This window comes from Bombina bombina, chromosome 7 (genome assembly GCF_027579735.1).
Source record: "Bombina bombina isolate aBomBom1 chromosome 7, aBomBom1.pri, whole genome shotgun sequence".
NCBI lineage: Eukaryota > Metazoa > Chordata > Amphibia > Anura > Bombinatoridae > Bombina > Bombina bombina.
This window is the reverse complement of record NC_069505.1, coordinates 172927178-172943802: the sequence shown is the minus strand read 5'-3', so window position 1 is coordinate 172943802 and position 16625 is coordinate 172927178. Positions and strand designations below refer to the sequence as shown.

Here is a 16625-nt window from a genome sequence, read left to right as displayed (position 1 = left end):
TTTTTACAGAAGTAAACCCAATTTAAAATGACCATTTTTGTCAAAACATTCAGTTATATGTTGAAATGAAAAGCTGCCTTTCCTGTTTATCATAAATGTGCTAATTTGTATTAAAATATGCTTTTTCTGTAACATGTGTGCTTTATTACTGTGTTAGATGCCTTAGACTTTTTGTCATGAATCTAAGTTTTCTATTACAGTTATGGACTCCAGCAAGGTAAGACCCCCCCTCACCTTTTGAGTTAACACAGCTATCTAGTTTTTTGTCTTTAAAGAACCACTAAATACAGTAGAAGTGCATAATAAAAAGACAATGCAATAGCACATACTATGAAGTACAAAAAAGCAGTAGATTTATTTTTCTCCTGGAAAAATTATTTTTTTCTCATTTTCTTGCCCCCTGTATCATGTGACAGACATCAGCTAATCAGTCTATTATACGTATACCCTGTGAGCTTGTGCACATCATCAGATGGTGTGTATTTCCCAGAAAGTGTGTGCATAAAAGGACTGCAAAAATTGACAATGGAAGTAAATTGGAAAGTGTCTTAACACTGCAAGTGCTTTCAGAATCATACGTTTATTTTGACTTGAGGGTCCCTTTAAGCAAGAAACTTATTTAACCCCTTAACGGCCAAGGACGTGCCAGGCACGTCCTACAAAAAGTGTCAGTTAATGACCAAGGACGTGTCTGGCACGTCCTATGGGGTTTCAAGCAGTAGAAGCGATCCTGATCGCTTCCAGCTGCTTTCAGGGTATTGCAGCGATGCCTTCTTCTTTCTTAAGACATGGTGAGTCCACGGATCATCAATTACTGTTGGGAATATCACTCCTGTCCAGCAGGAGGAGGCAAAGAGCACCACAGCAAAGCTGTTAAGTATCACTTCCCTTCCCACAACCCCCAGTCATTCTCTTTGCCTTTGGTGCAAGGAGGAGGTGAAGTGTTTGGTGTCTGTAGAAAATTGAATTTCAATCAAGATTTTTTTATTTTGAATGCCAGAAGTAGGTTTACTCTGAAATTCCTTTCAAGGTTGGGTCTAGCCGTACTCCACGTTAGTCTCTTCAGTAGGGCAGTGGTTGCTTTTAAGCAGTTTGGAACTTGAGAGGTGGGCCTTGCTGCATTTTCCTAACATGTTGCTGCCCTGGTATAGAAAGCCTGAGTAGGTTTACTCTGATCTTTCTTTTATTCACAGTAAGGAGCGGCATTCTCATACCGGGTGAGCTGTCCTCCTGTCTAAAGTGCCCTTTGTCTTCTGAGGCTAGGAGGCTGGCACTACAGGGGCCCAGACCTATCTGTATTTATTTTGGTACAATAAATCCTTAAGTACTATTTAAGGCAGTGAGCAGGCACTTTCATGTGATTGGGTAGACTTAGGAGTTAATCTACTTCAGGATAGATGGGGTTAACCCTAATTTAAACTCAGAATGTTTATATACTAATTCACAAAGACCTTTGTATAGAAACATTTCGTACAGTGGCTTCAACCCTTATGTATTTGGATTTTATGAAGAGGAGACATGAGGAACAGAACAAATCTGTGAGATACAATTTTTTTGTGTCTAGACAGCGTGCTCTCCCTTTCTGACAGCTTGATTTTAGTGTAGAGAGCAGGCTGTTCTTAAAGATGTCTTTTCCGCCGATTTGTTTAATTGAAGTACTCAGTGAGATTATTATGTTCCCTTTTGGCCGGATGAGCGCAGTACAGCAGTCTTGTTCCGCCTCCTTCTTCCTAGAGACGGAGCAGCGCCATTTTGGGTTATAGGAATGCTGCCTATAGGCACGCCTCGTTCTCTGGGTGGAGATCGGAGCTGCGCTCTTGTGGCGCAAGTTCTTTTGTTTTAAAAAAAAATTCTAGAGGGGAATCTGCATATAGTTCCCAGTGTTACGAGCTGCATTAGGTCATCTTGCCCTCATTGGTGCAGTGACAGCAGTTCGAGTCATATGGCTGAGCCAGCTGGATGCTGCTGCTTGTTATGTTTGGAAATTACGCAATAGACACTATTATGTGACACAAATTGTATTCAATGATCTTTAAGATCCTTATTTAAGGTACATACACTGTTGTTATTATAGCCAGTATGAGTTTATCATCTTTAATTAAGACTCAATGTGGGGCTAATGTACCTGATGGAACAGGGGGCTGTTCTTGAGTATTAATTAAAATTAATTTGTCTTTAATTTTAAAGTATATTATATTTAATCTTCTGATAAGCTAGGTAGTGCATTGCCTCAGATGCTTTGTTGCCTAGGAACCTTTTTTCTTTTTTAAGACCCGATGAGTCCACGGATCATCTTAATTACTAATGGGATATTCACCTCCTGGTCAGCAGGAGGAGGCAAAGAGCACCACAGCAGAGCTGTTAAATAGCTCCTCCCTTCCCTCCCACTCCAGTCATTCTCTTTGCCTACGTTAGTGATAGGAAGAGGTAAAGTGAGGTGTTAGATTAGATTCTTCTATCAAGAGTTTATTATTTTTAAAGTAGTGCCAGAGAGTGCTGCTTTGTCCTAGGGTTTAGCCGTAGTCCATATCAGTCTCTACATTAGAACTTTTGGTGGCTTTAGAGCAATGGGAACTTGTGGGACATAATTCTCACTGCGCCTCCCATATATCTGCTGCACTATATGCCTTAGTCTGAGGTAACGGATTGCTCAGCATGCCTTTTTTCTCAACAGGTCCATGTGAGGGATAGGACCTCTCAAACCTGGATACTGCCTTGCTGTCAGGCAGCACATGAGGTAAGTGCTAACTTTAATTCTGGGGAGACAAGGGTTAATCTCAGTAAAAGACTAGCACTTTTATTTTATGGGACAGACTTCATGATTATTTGGTACATAGACTCTCCTAAGGGCAAAGGGGACAGTTCGACAGCTCAGATGCAGGCTCTGGGGTGAGTGCTATCTTTAATTCTGGGGACACAAACGTTAATCTCAGAAAATGTTGAGCGCTTTATTATATAGGACAGATTTCATGAGATATTGTGCATAGACTCTCCTAAGAGCATAGGGGACAGTTCAGATGCAGGCACTGGGCAGGTTTTTATTATGGCGGTGGTTCTACATCTCCCGGCGGTTTCCCATAACTTTTATAACCGACCGGGAGATTTCTTAGCGACACGCCCACAATGGGAGGTCTTCCATGACGCAGCAAGTATTTGCGCGCTCTTTTCTCCGCTCTCTCCTCTGTTAAGGGAGGAGCTATGGCACATACTACGCACAGTGGCTTGTTTGTTTGTGGAGACCGACATTGCTAACGGTCTTCTTTGGGGCCTGACTGCGCATCACTAATTCAACTGCCTGTGGTCTCTGGAGCATTTTTACATCGGAGCTGTGTTAATTTTTTTGGCTCCTGATTAGAAGAGGCAGGCACCTCAGCAAGTTGTTGCTGAGGTCTACAGTTGTTTGCATAACATTTTAGTTGGTATAACGTCTCTATTCTATGTGACTTTCATAATAAAATAAAAAGTTACGGTTTATTAATTAAAAGGACAGTAACGTTTTTACACATTTATATTTATTTACTAAAATAAAATATTTTCTGTGTCAAATTGTTTTATGGGTATTACTATGGAAGGTGTCACATGCTCCTTATGTTTTAATGCCATTGTGGAACCGCCAATCATTTTTCTGTTCCTTGTGTATTGAGAGAACTTTAAGCTGCAGGGATTTACTCTTTCCTGAGCCAGCATTTTCTAAAGAGAAGGCTGTTCAGGATTCCAATGGCAATGTTCAATATATGCCGCAGATTTCTCCTCATGCATCCCATATTTTACCACCCTCACGTGCAGTGCCCTGCGCTTCCTCTCTAGTTCCTGCTGGAGTTACTTTGAAAGACATTGTTTCTCTCATGTCTTCTGCAATTTCGGATGCATTGTCTGCTTCCCAATGTTGCAGGGGAAGCGTAAGAAGAAGTTCAGATATTTAGTACGAGGTTTCTGACGCAATTATTGCTATTTCTGATGTCCCCTCACAAAGTTGTATCTGAAGGTGAAATTTCAGATTCTGACTGTGTAATGCCTTTCACTGATTCTGAAGTTGTACCCTTCAGGTTTTAGCTAGTTCACCTCTTACTATTACTTAAGGAGTTTTTAGCTACTTTAGACGACAGAGATTCTACAGTCGTTGATAAATTAAAAAAAAAAAAAAAAATCCAGTAAGCTGAACAAATATTTTGAGGTATCTTCCTCAATGGTTGTTTTTCCGGTACCAGACCGAGCTTCTGAGATCATTGCTAAGGAGTGGGAGAACTGGGTATACCTTTCCTAGGTGATGTGACCATGGACACAGACCTGCTGGGCTGGTAAGCAGTCTGGGTCTAGTTAAGTGTCTGCTCTCTTCTTTAACTTCTATGGAGTGGAGAGCGATTTGAAATTCTCTGATGGCTTGGCTTCACCAGTTCTTAGCTTGGTACCAGTTGGACAATATCACCTCAATGGTTTATTTTATCCACCAGGGAGGAACTCAGAGTTCCTTAGTCATGGAGGTGGTGACTTGGATTGTTCAGTGGGCAGAAACTCACAATTGCTGTCTGTCATCCACTTTCCAGGGGTGGACATTTAGGAATAGACTTCTGAACTGTCAGATATTTCATTCTGGGGAGTGGGCTCTCCATCCGGAGGTGTTCTCTAGGTAAGCCCTCGAAGGGAGTTGGCTTTGGAGGGCGTTTCGGCAGAATGCCAAGTTTCCACAGTACGGTTCATGGTCAAGTGATCCACAGGCCGCCCTGATGTTTTGGCGTTTTTTCTTGGGATTCAATCTTGCATACCTGCTTCCTCTGTTTGCTCTCCTTCCACGAGTCATTGCTCGTATTCAACAGGAGAGAGCGGCAGTGATTTTATTAGTCGTGTGTGACCTCGCAGGATCTGGTATGCAGACCTAGTGGAATAGTCATCTCTCCACCTTGGAGGCTACCTCTGAGGAAGGACCTTCTGATCTGGGTTCTTACCTTCATCCAAATATTGTTACTTTGAATCTGACTGTTTGGAGATGGAACACTTAGTTTTGTCTAAGCGTGGGTCTTCTGAGTTGGTCATTGTGGCCATGACTCAAGCGCGCATGCCAGTTTCTAGAAAGATGTGTCATAGGATATGGCGTAAATATCCTTCTGGTGTGAATCCAAGGGTTACTCAGTCAGGATTCCTAGTGTTTTGTCCTTTCTCCAGGATGGTCTGGAGAAAAGTTTTTGTCTGTCAGTACCCTAAAGGGTCAGATTTCTTCATCGTCTATTCTGCTATATAGGCGTCTGGGGGACGGGCAGGATGTACAATCTATTTGTCAGGCCCTAGTCAGAATCAGGCCTGTGTTTAATTCAGTTGCTTAACCTTGTTCTTAAAGAGTTTTATAACAGGCTCCGTTTGAGCCTATACATTCCATAGATAGTAAGTTATCTCTGTACCAAGTTTGGTTCTCTTCCTAAGGTTGTTTAGGACAGGAATATTTATCAGGAAATTCCTTCTCTCTGTCCTTATCCTTCTTATCATAAAGAATGTTTGTTAAACAACTTAGATGTTGTGTGGGCTTTAAAATTTTAGCTGCGGGCCACGAAGGACTTTCGTCAGTCCTCTGCATTGTTTGTTTGCTTTTCTGGTAAACGTAAAGGCCAGAAAGCTACTGCCACTACTTTTTCTCTCTGGTTGAGAAGTGTTATCGTATGGCTTATGAGACTGCTGGACAGCAGCTTCCTGAGAGAATTACAGCTCACTCCACTAGGGTGGTGTCTTCTCTTTGGCCTTCAAGAGTGAGGCCTCTGTAGAACAGATTTGTACGGCTGTGTCTTGGTTTTCTTTGTACTTTTGCCTCGGCTGAGGCTTCCTTAGGAGAAAGGCTCTGCAGGCAGTGGTGCCTTCTGTTTAGGTTACTTGTCTTGCCCTCCCTTATCTGTGTCCTCTAGCTTGGGTATTGATTCCCAACAGTAATTAATGATCCGTGGACTCACCGTGTTTTAAGAAACAAAACGAAATTTATGCTTACCTGATAAATTTATTTATTTCTTGACAAGGTGAGTCCACGGCCCTCCCTGTTTTCTGTTAGTTTTTTTTTTATATAAACCTCAGGCACCTCTGCACCTTGTGTTATTTCCTTTCTCTCCTTTTCCTTCTGTTGAATGACTGGGGGTTGTGGGAAGGGAAGTGATGATAATCTTTGCCGCCTCCTGCTGGCCAGGAGTGATATTCCCAACAGTAATTGATGATCCGTGGACTCACCGTGTCAAGAAATAAATTTATCAGGTAAGGATACATTTTGTTTTTTAGGACACCGATGTTCCTGTTCCTGTGTGGCAGATGTCGGGAGCACGTGCGAGAGGGGGGTGGGGGCGTGCGTGTGCTACATATTAAGGTGTAATGTAAATGGAGGGGGGAAAACTTATGAAAGGGATCTGGCAGGGGGTAGTGTATAGAGGGTGGGCAGCTACACTACAGAAAAATTGTATTTATATAAAAAAAAGGGCCAAATTTTGAACAAACTGGGTACTGGCAAGATGGTGGCCAATGGGTAGAGGGGGGAGGGTTAGACAGCTGTTTGGGGGGGGATCAGGAAGTTTGGGGGCTAAGGGGGATCCAACACTATATATATATAAAAATTAACCCTACAAGCTACCTAATTAATCCCTTCACTGATGGGCATAATACAAGTGTGGTGCGCAGCAGCATTTAGCGGCCTAATTACCAAAAAGTAATGCCAAAGCCATAAATGTCTGCTTTTTCTGAACAAAGGGAATCCCAGAGACGCATTTACTACCATTTGTCCCATAATTGCACAAGCTGTTTGTAAATAATTTCAGTGAGAAACCTAAAGTTTGTGAAAAAGTGAAGTGTTTTTTTTTATTTGATCGCATTGGCAGTGAAATGGTGGCATGAAATATACCAAAATGGGCCTAGATCAATACTTTTGGTTGACTACTTAAAAAATATATACATGTCAAGGGATATTCAGGCACTCCTGACAGATATCAGTGTTACAATGTAACTGTCGCTAATGTTGAAGAAAAAAAAAATGGTTTGGAAATAGTAAAGTGCTACTTGTATTTATTGCCCTATAACTTGCAAAGAACATGTAAACATTGGGTATTTTTAAACTCAGGACATCCTCTATTCACACGTCAGCAATGACTAATCTTGATTCCTCCAATCACAGCTTTCCCCCCAGGGTAGTCATTGCTTGAGGCCATGCCGTGATTGGAGGAAGCCGGATTAGTCATTGCTGACGTGTGAAGAGAGGATCTCTAGGTGCGAGAAGCTGCTCTAGCAGTGAAAAGAAAAAAAGGTAATTTTTTTAACAAAACGGCTGCTTTGTAAACTTTGATGAATGAAAGTGCCCCTGTTTTTAATAGTAATTTTAAAAAACGGGCTTTAATTCACCAAAGTTTACCTTCACTTTAATTAGAGTGGACATTTATGGTGAAACTAATTGTGAGCAAAAATGCGAAAACTTTTTTTAAATTGTGGTCTATGTGAACTGTGTGTGTATGTGATGTGTGTGTGTGTGTGTGTATGTATGTATGTATGTGTGTGTGTATATATAATATATATATATATATATATATATATATATATATATTATATAATTTGTGTGTGTTTAACACAAATATATATGTATATAATCCTATATATATTTAAATCTGCTGCGCTAGTTTCTCAAGCTGTGTCAGACGGCAAGCGAACGAGGCTCCCATTGTAGCCTATGGATGCGCACTCTCATCAGCGCAAAGCTTCCATGCAATGGGAACCAGAGGTCGTGTTCACATAACTTTTAATGCAAGCGCACATGGTATTACTAAGTGGAGTGCAAATATCGCTTTCGCAAAAGCAATATTTTGCACTACACTTGTAATCTGATCCATAATCATTACCTTAAAGGGACACTGAACCCAATTTTTTTCTTTTGTGATTCAGATAGAGCATGACAATTTAAGCAACTATCTATTTTACTCCTATTATCAAATTTTTATAATTCTCTTTGTATCTTTATTTGAAATGCAAGAATGTAAGTTTAAATGCCGGCCCATTTTTGGTGAACAACCTAGGTTGTCCTTGCTGATTGGTGGATAAATTCATCCACCAATCAAAAACTGCTGTCCAGAGTACTGAACCAAGAAAAAAAGCTTAGTTGCCTTTTTTTCAAATAAAGATATCAAGAGAATGAAGAAACATTGATAATAGGAGTAAATTAGAAAGTTGCTTAAAATTGCATGCTCTATCTGAATCACAAAAGAAAAAAATTGGGTTCAGTGTCCCTTTTAATAACAATTTTAAATAGTTTCATTGCACTAATAAAAATGAATTACCTTTTTAATGATAATAATTCAATTTATTTAAACTAAACAAACCATCTTCTATTCATTGAGCTTCTTGAAACTTGTAAGTGGTCGATTCTGTGTACATAGAATTGCAGGGGAACAATGGGATTAAAGAGATAGCAAAGTCAAAATTAAACTTTCATGATTCAGATAGAAAATTAAAGTTTTAAACAACTTTTCATTGTACTTCTATTCCATTTACTTCAATCTTTTGTTATCTTTTGTTGAAAAGCATGCCTAGCTAGGATCGGGAGCAGTAATGCACTACTGGGAGCTAGCTATTGCTTGGCCCCTGCACATATATGCCTCTTGTCACTGGCTTACCTAATGTGTTCAGCTAGCTCCCAGTTCATTGCTGCTACTAAAACAATGGATACTAAGAGAATTAACACATTTTGATAATATAAGTGAACTGAAAAGTTGTTTAAAATTGTATGCTCTACCTGAATCATACAAGACAAAGAAAATGGATTTCTGCCCCTTTTAAATCTCAACTTTGCAAAAATACACTGGGGCCTAGTTATCAAGCCGTCAACCTCAAATACGCTGGAATTCCGCAGCGTATTTGTGGCGAGGCTGATTCGCCTTAGTTATCAAAGGCTAGAGACCGGAAAAAGTAGAATTTCTTCTGTTATGTGTGATCAGTCCACGGGTCATCATTACTTCTGGGATATAACTCCTCCCCAACAGGAAATGCAAGAGGATTCACCCAGCAGAGCTGCACATAGCTCCTCCCCTCTACGTCAGTCCCAGTCATTCTCTTGCACCCAACGACTAGATAGGATGTGTGAGAGGACTATGGTGATTATACTTAGTTTTTATGACTTCAATCAAAAGTTTGTTATTTTAAAATAGCACCGGAGCGTGTTATTACTTCTCTGGCAGAGTTTGAGGAAGAATCTGTCAGAGTTTTTTACTATGATTTTAACCGGAGTAGTTAAGATCATATTGCTGTTCTCGGCCATCTGAGGGAGGTAAAGGCTTCAGATCAGGGGACAGCGGGCAGATGAATCTGCATTGAGGTATGTAGCAGTTTTTATTTTCTGAATGGAATTGATGAAAAGATCCTGCCATACCGTTAAAATGACATGTATGTATACACTTCAGTATTCTGGGGATGGTATTTCACCGGAACTACTCTGTTAAAGGTCACTAATCCTTTTTAATAACTATTTATCATGTTAAACGTTTTTGCTGGAATGTAGAATCGTTTACATTGCTGAGGTACTGTGTGAATAAATATTTGGGCATTATTTTCCACTTGGCAGTTTTTTTGCTTTAATTGTGACAGTTTCGTTTCTCTTCACTGCTGTGTGGGAGAGGGAGGGGCCGTTTTTGGCGCTCTTTGCTACGCATCAAAAAATACCAGTCAGTTACTTTTATATTTCCTGCATGATCCGGTTCATCTCTGATAGATCTCAGGGGTCCTCAAACTTCTTTGAAGGGAGGTAAATTCTCTCAGCAGAGCTGTGAGAATTCTTATAGTGACTGTGAATAAAAACGTTGCTTTGTATTTTTTATGTCAAATTTAATTATTGTTATTTTACTAATGGGAACAAACCTTTGCTAAAAGTTTTGTTGTTTTAAAGTTTGATGCTATAACTGTTTTTCAGTTCATTATTTCAACTGTCATTTAATCGTTAGTACCTCTTTGAGGCACAGTACGTTTTTTGCTAAAAAAGATTATAACCAAGTTGTAAGTTTTTTGCTAGTGTGTTAAACATGTCTGACTCAGAGGAAGATATCTGTGTCATTTGTTCCAATGCCAAGGTGGAGCCCAATAGAAATTTATGTACTAACTGTATTGATGCTACTTTAAATAAAAGTCAATCTGTACAATGTGAACAAATTTCACCAAACAGCGAGGGGAGAGTTATGCCGACTAACTCGCCTCACGCGGCAGTACCTGCATCTCCCGCCCGGGAGGTGCGTGATATTTTGGCGCCTAGTACATCTGGGCGGCCATTACAGATAACATTACAAGATATGGCTACTGTTATGACTGAAGTTTTGTCTAAATTACCAGAACTAAGAGGCAAGCGTGATCACTCTGGGGTGAGAACAGAGTGCGCTGACAATGCTAGGGCCATGTCTGATACTGCGTCACAGCTCGCAGAGCATGAGGACGGAGAGCTTCATTCTGTGGGTGACGGTTCTGATCCAAACAGATTGGACTCAGATATTTCAAATTTTAAATTTAAATTGGAGAACCTCCGTGTATTACTAGGGGAGGTCTTAGCAGCTCTCAACGATTGTAACACCGTTGCAATACCAGAGAAACTGTGTAGGTTGGATAAATACTTTGCGGTACCGGCGAGTACTGACGTTTTTCCTATACCTAAGAGACTAACTGAAATTGTTACTAAGGAGTGGGATAGACCCGGTGTGCCGTTCTCACCCCCTCCAATATTTAGAAAGATGTTTCCAATAGACGCCACCACTCGGGACTTATGGCAAACGGTCCCCAAGGTGGAGGGAGCAGTTTCTACTTTAGCTAAGCGTACCACTATCCCGGTGGAGGATAGCTGTGCTTTCTCAGATCCAATGGATAAAAAATTAGAGGGTTACCTTAAGAAAATGTTTGTTCAACAAGGTTTTATATTACAACCCCTTGCATGTATCGCGCCGATTACGGCTGCGGCAGCATTTTGGATTGAGTCGCTTGAAGAGAACCTTAGTTCATCTACGCTAGACGACATTACGGACAGGCTTAGAGTCCTTAAACTAGCTAATTCCTTCATTTCGGAGGCCGTAGTACATTAACCAAACTTACGGCTAAGAACTCAGGATTCGCCATACAGGCACGTAGGGCGCTGTGGCTAAAATCCTGGTCAGCTGATGTTACTTCTAAGTCCAAATTACTTAATATACCTTTCAAGGGGCAGTCTTTATTTGGGCCCGGTTTGAAAGAGATTATCGCTGACATTACAGGAGGTAAGGGCCACGCCCTACCTCAAGACAAAGCCAAAGCTAAGGCTAGACAGTCTAATTTTCGTCCCTTTCGGAACTTCAAAACAGGAGCAGCATCAACCTCCACTGCACCAAAACAGGAAGGAGCTGTTGCTCGTTACAGGCAAGGCTGGAAGCCTAACCAGTCCTGGAACAAGAGCAAGCAGGCCAGGAAACCTGCTGCTGCCCCAAAGACAGCATGAACCGAGAGCCCCCGATCCGGGACCGGATCTAGTGGGGGGCAGACTCTCTCTCTTCGCCCAGGCCTGGGCAAGAGATGTTCAGGATCCCTGGGCACTAGAGATCATATCTCAGGGATACCTTCTAGACTTCAAATTATCTCCCCCAAGAGGGAGATTTCATCTGTCAAGGTTGTCAACAAACCAGATAAAGAAAGAAGCGTTTCTACGCTGCGTACAAGATCTGTTAATAATGGGAGAGATCCATCCGGTTCCGCGGTCGGAACAAGGACAAGGGTTCTACTCAAACCTGTTTGTGGTTCCCAAAAAAGAGGGAACTTTCAGGCCAATCTTAGATTTAAAGATTCTAAACAAATTCCTAAGAGTTCCATCGTTCAAAATGGAAACTATTCGGACAATCTTACCCATGATCCAAGAGGGTCAGTACATGACCACAGTGGATTTAAAGGATGCTTACCTTCACATACCGATCCACAAAGATCATCACCGGTATCTAAGGTTTGCCTTCTTAGACAGGCACTACCAGTTTGTAGCTCTTCCATTCGGATTGGCTACGGCTCCAAGAATCTTCACAAAGGTTCTGGGTGCCCTTCTGGCGGTACTAAGACCGCGAGGGATTTCGGTAGCTCCATACCTAGACGACATTCTAATACAAGCTTCAAGCTTTCAAACTGCCAAGTCTCATACAGAGTTAGTTCTGGCATTTCTAAGGTCGCATGGATGGAAAGTGAACGAAAAGAAGAGTTCTCTTTTTCCTCTCACAAGAGTTCCATTCTTGGGGACTCTTATAGATTCTGTAGAAATGAAGATTTACCTGACAGAGGACAGGTTAACAAAGCTTCAAAATGCATGCCGTGTCCTTCATTCCATTCAACACCCGTCAGTAGCTCAATGCATGGAGGTGATCGGCTTAATGGTAGCGGCAATGGACATAGTACCTTTTGCACGCCTACACCTCAGACCTCTGCAATTATGCATGCTAAGTCAGTGGAATGGGGATTACTCAGATTTGTCCCCTACTCTGAATCTGAATCAAGAGACCAGAAATTCTCTTCTATGGTGGCTTCATCGGCCACACCTGTCCAGGGGGATGCCATTCAGCAGGCCAGACTGGACAATTGTAACAACAGACGCCAGCCTACTAGGTTGGGGCGCTGTCTGGAATTCTCTGAAGGCTCAGGGACTATGGAATCAGGAGGAGAGTCTCCTTCCAATAAACATTCTGGAATTGAGGGCAGTTCTCAATGCCCTTCTAGCTTGGCCCCAATTAACAACTCGGGGGTTCATCAGGTTTCAGTCGGACAACATCACGACTGTAGCTTACATCAACCATCAGGGAGGGACAAGAAGCTCCCTAGCAATGGTGGAAGTATCAAAGATAATTCGCTGGGCAGAGTCTCACTCTTGCCACCTGTCAGCAATCCACATCCCGGGAGTGGAGAACTGGGAGGCGGATTTCTTGAGTCGCCAGACTTTTCATCCGGGGGAGTGGGAACTTCATCCGGAGGTCTTTGCCCAAATACTTCGACGTTGGGGCAAACCAGAGATAGATCTCATGGCGTCTCGCCAGAACGCCAAACTTCCTCGCTACGGGTCCAGATCCAGGGATCCGGGAGCGGTTCTGATAGATGCTTTGACAGCACCTTGGAACTTCGGGATGGCTTATGTGTTTCCACCCTTTCCGCTGCTTCCTCGATTGATTGCCAAAATCAAGCAGGAGAGAGCATCAGTGATTCTAATAGCGCCTGCATGGCCACGCAGGACTTGGTATGCAGATCTAGTGGACATGTCATCCTGTCCGCCTTGGTCTCTACCTCTAAGACAGGACCTTCTGATACAGGGTCCATTCAAACATCAAAATCTAACTTCTCTGAAGCTGACTGCTTGGAAATTGAACGTTTGATTTTATCAAAACGTGGTTTTTCTGAGTCGGTTATTGATACCCTGATACAGGCTAGGAAGCCTGTTACCAGAAAGATTTACCATAAAATATGGCGTAAATACCTATACTGGTGCGAATCCAAACATTACTCCTGGAGTAAGGTTAGGATCTCTAGGATATTGTCTTTTCTACAAGAAGGGTTAGAAAAGGGTTTATCAGCTAGTTCATTAAAGGGACAGATTTCAGCTCTGTCCATCTTGTTACACAGGCGTCTGTCAGAAAATCCAGACGTCCAGGCTTTTTGTCAGGCTTTGGCTAGGATCAAGCCTGTGTTTAAAGCTGTTGCTCCGCCATGGAGTTTAAACTTAGTTCTTAACGTTTTACAGGGTGTTCCATTTGAACCCCTTCATTCCATTGACATAAAATTGTTATCTTGGAAAGTTCTGTTTTTAATGGCTATTTCCTCGGCTCGAAGAGTCTCTGAGTTATCAGCCTTACATTGTGATTCTCCTTATCTGATTTTTCACTCAGACAAGGTAGTTCTGCGTACTAAACCTGGGTTCTTACCTAAGGTGGTCACTAACAGGAATATCAATCAAGAGATTGTTGTTCCATCCTTGTGTCCAAATCCTTCTTCAAAGAAGGAACGTCTTCTACACAATCTGGATGTAGTTCGTGCCCTCAAGTTCTACTTGCAGGCAACTAAAGATTTTCGCCAAACTTCTTCCCTGTTTGTCGTTTATTCTGGACAGAGGAGAGGTCAAAAAGCTTCTGCTACCTCTCTCTCTTTTTGGCTTCGTAGCATAATACGTTTAGCCTATGAGACTGCTGGTCAGCAGCCTCCTGAAAGAATTACAGCTCACTCCACTAGAGCTGTGGCTTCCACTTGGGCCTTTAAGAATGAGGCCTCTGTTGAACAGATTTGCAAGGCTGCAACTTGGTCTTCGCTTCATACTTTTTCCAAATTTTACAAATTTGACACTTTTGCTTCTTCGGAGGCTATTTTTGGGAGAAAGGTTCTTCAGGCAGTGGTTCCTTCTATATAATGAGCCTGCCTATCCCTCCCGTCATCCGTGTACTTTTGCTTTGGTATTGGTATCCCAGAAGTAATGATGACCCGTGGACTGATCACACATAACAGAAGAAAACGTAATTTATGCTTACCTGATAAATTCCTTTCTTCTGTTGTGTGATCAGTCCACGGCCCGCCCTGTTTTAAGGCAGGTAAATATCTTTTAAATTATACTCCAGTCACCACTTCACCCTTGGTTACTCCTTTCTCGTTGATTCTTGGTCGAATGACTGGGACTGACGTAGAGGGGAGGAGCTATGTGCAGCTCTGCTGGGTGAATCCTCTTGCATTTCCTGTTGGGGAGGAGTTATATCCCAGAAGTAATGATGACCCGTGGACTGATCACACAACAGAAGAAAGGAATTTATCAGGTAAGCATAAATTACGTTTTTGTGACGTAAGCTTCGATCTGCCGGACTCAGTCCGACACAGATCGATGCTTACGTCACTCCAGATGTGCACAATCTGACTACTTTTGCTAGTTATCAAAAAACTAGCAGGTACGCTCGGCACTTTTACGACCCAGCGTACCTGGTTTTTAATCTGCCGCCCTGGAGGCGGCGGATCCCATAGGAATCAATGGGAGTCTGACCATAGCGAAAGTACAAGTTCGCTGCTGACAGACATCCCATTGATTCCTATGGGAGATGTCTACACCTAACATGTACCCCAAGTATAAACACACCTAATTTGCCCCCCCCCCCTACACCGCCGCAACTAAATAAAGTTATTACCCCCTAAACCGCCGCTCCCTGACCCCGCCGCAACTATAATAAATGTATTAACCCCTAAACCGCCGCTCCCGGACCCTGCCGCAACCTATATTAAATTTATTAACCCCTAATCTGCCCCCCTTACACCGTCGCCACCTATAATACATTTATTAACCCCTATCCTGCCCCCCACTACACCGCCACTGTAATAAAATTATTAACCCCTAAACCTAAGTCTAACCCTAACACCCCCCTAACTTAAATATTAATTAAATAAATCTAAATAATATTTCTATTATGAACTAAATTAATCCTATTTAAAACTAAATACTTACCTATAAAATAAACCCTAATATAGCTACAATATAAATAATAATTATATTGTAGCTATGTTAGGATTTATTTTTATTTTACAGGTAACTTTCAATTTATTTTAACTAGGTACAATAGCTATTAAATAGTTATTAACTATTTAATAGCTTACCTAGCTAAAATAAAGAGAAATTTACCTGTAAAATAAATCCTAACCTGTTACAATTACACCTAACACTACACTATCATTAAATAAATTATTCCTATTTAAAACTAAATACTTACATGTAACATAAACCCTAAGATAGCTACAATGTAATTAATAATTACATTGTAGCTATTTTAGGATTTATATTTATTTTACAGGCAACTTTGTATTTATTTTAGCTAGTTAGAATAGTTATTAAATAGTTATTAACTATTTAATAACTACCTAGCTAAAATAAATACAAAATTACCTGTAAAATAAATCCTTACCTAAGTTACAATTAAACCTAACACTACACTATCATTAAATAAATTAAATACAAATAACTACAATTAAATACAATTACATAAACTAACTAAAGTTACAAAAAATAAATAGGTTACGAACATTTAAAAAATATTACAACAATTTTAAGCTAATTACACCTAATCTAAGCCCCCTAATAAAATAACAAAGCCCCCCAAAATAAAAAAATTCCCTACCCTATTCTACATTAAAAAAGTTCAAAGCTCTTTTACCTTACCAGCCCTTAAAAGAGCCTTTTGTGGGGCATGCCCCAAAGAATTCAGCTCTTTTGCCTGTAAAAGAAAAATACAACCCCCTCCCCAACATTAAAACCCACCACCCACATACCCCTAATCTAACCCAAACCCCCCTTAAAATAACCTAACACTAATCCCCTGAAGATCATCCTACCTTTAGTCGTCTTCACTCAGCCGAGCCACCGATGGAACTGAAGAGGATATCCGGAGCGGCAGAAGTGATCCTCCAAGGGGCGCTGAAGAAATCTTCCATCCGATGAAGTGATCCTCCAGGCGGCGCTGAAGAAGTCTTCTATCCGGGCGATGTCATCTTCCAAGCGGGGTCTTCAATCTTCATCCCGCAGACGCGGAACATCCTAATTTCCCGACGGACTACCGACGAATGAAGGCTCCTTTAAGGGACGTCATCCAAGATGGCGTCCCTTCAATTCCGATTGGCTGATAGAATCCTAT

General features: G+C 41.4%; 1 protein-coding gene across 1 annotated transcript in view; it reads left to right on the top strand.

Annotated features, from left to right (window-relative positions):
• CSTF3 (cleavage stimulation factor subunit 3) overlaps positions 1-16625 on the top strand; it is a 171943-nt gene that overhangs the window by 74628 nt on the left and 80690 nt on the right. The window lies entirely within an intron of this gene.